General features: G+C 39.0%; 1 non-coding gene across 1 annotated transcript; it reads left to right on the top strand.

The window, feature by feature from the left end:
• The first annotated feature begins 491 nt into the window (after positions 1-491).
• On the top strand, positions 492-597 carry LOC122049963. The gene has a single exon (XR_006131198.1). It is a non-coding gene; the product is annotated as a small nucleolar RNA R71 (small nucleolar RNA).
• Positions 598-3,336: the final 2,739 nt, after the last annotated feature.

Genomic DNA, 3,336 nt, shown 5'->3' with positions numbered 1-3,336 from the left:
CTTCGGTACTTCTTCAATTCCACTCCACGAGCGACATAAGTGATTTTACAGCTTCTCCACAGAGCTCTCACCGCTAGATCTTGAAGGTTCTTGGAGACATTTCCAAGTCAAGAGGTGGATCTACAGCAAGAAGAGGAAGCTAGGGTTAGGGTTTTCATTGCATATCTTGTAAGATATTTCTTATATCTGTCTTCCCTTGCTTTCTTCTTGTATTGAGAGTGTTGTAAGGCTTCTCCGCCTTCGGTAGTTACCATAAAGGAGTGATTTCATAGTGGAGGGTGCATGAGTGTGTGGATCCTTAGATTAGTCACCTCTTCTTGAGGTGGATACCAAGTAAATCCCTTGTGTTAGCGTTGTGTTATTGTTTCTTGTATTTTTCGCTGCACATCGTCGAATAAACAAAGCAACGAAGATCACAAGATCGTGAAGAGCTATTCCCCCCCCCCCCCCCTCTAGCTACATTTCGGTCCCAACACACTAACCATTTTTCCATGCCATGGTGAGGACACATTCTGAGCATGTTCTTAAATCTATCCCAAGCTTCATATAAAGATTCTGTATCAACTTGCTTAAAGTTGGCTATCAAATTCTGCATATATTCTATTTTGTTTGGCGGATAGAACTTATCAAGGAATAATTATTCGCATTGCTCCCATGATGTTATGTTGTTGGTTGGCAAAGACGTGGGTCACATCTTGGCTCTATCCCTTAGAGAAAACCCGAATAGCTTTAATATCACTGCCTCTGCTATGACTATATTCATTTTCATGGTCCTGCATATTTCATAAAAGACTTCCAAGTATTGATTTGGATCTTTGTGTGTCCGCCCCCAAATTGATGTTGTTGTACCATTGTGATTATTGTAGACATAATCTCAAAATTATTGGCTTCAATAGCTGGTCTGGTGATGCTAGACTAAAGCCCAAATACATAGGGTTGTGCGTAATCCTTAAGAGGTTTATTCACCATTTAAGACATTTCTTGTTCTTCTTATTGTCTCTACAGGTTTCTTCTTCGGAAGGTTCTATCTATCTTGGGATCAAGTGGAAATAAATCCCCTATAGGATTAGATCTTCGCATACAAGAACAAGATTGCTTGAAATCAAGTTTGCAAAAATTTAGAAATGCTGAAAAATAGAGTATTCAAATGGAGAAGGCAAAAATCAAAGTGCAGAATTAAAAATGCAAAAAAAAATTACAAAAATAAAAGTAAGGAAATGCAAGATATATGAAAAATAAAAGTACAAAAATATTTACAAAAATAGAAAATAATGTCAAGTCTAACTCAAGTGATTATCAACTAATGTTATAAGCACAATCTCCGGCAATTGCACCAAAAACTTTATGTGTACAATTCACAAGTGCACGGTTATTGTCAAGTAATAAAAGATATTGATCCTACGAAGATTGGATATAAGCATTAAAGATTAGTCACAGCGAATTAGCTAAACGAGTGTTGGTTGAGAATCTTACACATAAAGAGGTAAGATTGAGAGAGAGAGAGTTGGTTAAGGAACTCAATTTGAAAGAATGTTCTAGGGGTTCGATTTCATTGTGATACTAATCAATGAGCTAAGGATCACCAACTAGCCATCCTCTATTCCTACGCACATGTAGGAGGGTTCATTACCGACACTTCCTCATGGTGGTTATGTTGGAGTGTCATCTCTATTAACATCCAATGTTACCTAATGGAAGTAATTCCTATGAAGTTTGGTTCAAGAGTTACCCACTAGGGCCCCCCCGATCATACATCCACAATAATACACTAAATACTTGATAGCATGGATATAGAAACAACCCAATAAGCCTAATTCTATACCTCCTTATAGAGAATTGCTCCCTCTTTCAAGGAGACGCTCTAGATGTCTAGTTAAAGGGTTACCCTTATCATTAGGATCCTCCAATCATATGATCTAGAGCATCCCCTCTACATAATGAACAAATCCACACAATTATTCAACTAAATATGAGCATTGATCTTATTTGAAATCTGCAAGGTGGTGCGCTGGCTCTGGTGAATGACAGTTTTTGATGAAGATGAACTCCTGAAGATCCGAAAGAGCTCCTCGACAATCCTACGCACAATGAGATGAGCCAACAAACAATTAGTGACCTAAGACCGGGGTGGAGATCCCTGGCTAGGCCCTCTGACACTCAAGTTAGTTCCTCTCTTGAAGGTCGAAGAAGAAGAAGAAGAAGAAGAAGAAGAAGAAGTACAGTAACTAAAGTACTTGGAAACAGAGTTTTGGATGCTAGAACTTGCTTACCTTGTTAATGGAGAGGATCCGCCTTTTATACTATCTCATGTAACCTCCGTAGTCATGAGGTGGTCCCCAGTTTGTTAGAGTTTGTTAGAAGATGAAGTGATCCTCTAGACTTCGTGTAATAATCCTTTAAGGAATCTTTTTGTACCCCAGATGTACCTCTTTTATCATTTTTGACTCATATTCAAGATGAAGTATGTATAGGACCACGCCACTATAACTGGAGAAGCTTCTAGAAGATATGTCCCATCAAATTTGCCAGGATATCATACTTATATACTTCTGTTGAGCATGTCTCAACTGGTCATTTAAGTTGGTCGTATATACATTGAGAATACCTTAAGAAGACCTTCTGTTAAGCGTGTCTCAACCGGTCATCCAAGCCGGCCGTATATATATTGAGAATATCTTCTATTGAGCATGTCTTGGCCGGTCATTCAAGCCAGCCATATATATATTAAGAATGCCTTATGTTAAGTATGTCTCGGTTGATCATTCAAACCAGCTATATATATATTGAGAATATCTTCTGTTGTCCATGTTTCAACTAGGAATGTACCATAAGCTTTATGAGGCTGAGCACCTTTATGCTCAGTCGGGCTTTTTCAAGCCAAGCGCCTGTAAATATATTGGTGCTCGCTCGGCCTTCACTTGGTCGGTAATATAATAAAATCTTCTATAAGACTAAATACCTTTACGATCGATCGGACTTTGCTTGACCAAGCACGTGTAAGCACATTGGTGCTCACTCGGCCTTTACTTGGCCAGTAATATAATAAAAGCTTCTATAAGGCTAAATACCTTTACGCTCGGTCAAGCTTTGTCTGACTGAGTGCGTGTAAGCACATTGCTGCTCTCTCTGCCTTCACTCGACCGGTAATATACTAAAAGCTGTATAAGGCTAAAGTTGTTATGCTCGGTCGGGCTTTGCTTGACCGAGTGCCTATAAGTACATGAGTGCTCGCTTGGCCTTCAATCAGTCGATAATACACTAAAAGCTTCTATAAGGCTAAATACTTTTATGCTCGGTCAGGCTTTACCTGACCAAGCACGTGTAAGCATATTGATG

Source organism: Zingiber officinale, chromosome 2B (genome assembly GCF_018446385.1).
Source record: "Zingiber officinale cultivar Zhangliang chromosome 2B, Zo_v1.1, whole genome shotgun sequence".
Taxonomy (NCBI): domain Eukaryota; kingdom Viridiplantae; phylum Streptophyta; class Magnoliopsida; order Zingiberales; family Zingiberaceae; genus Zingiber; species Zingiber officinale.
The sequence above is the reverse complement of the archived record's forward strand: the minus strand, read 5'-3'. Positions and strand labels throughout refer to the sequence as shown.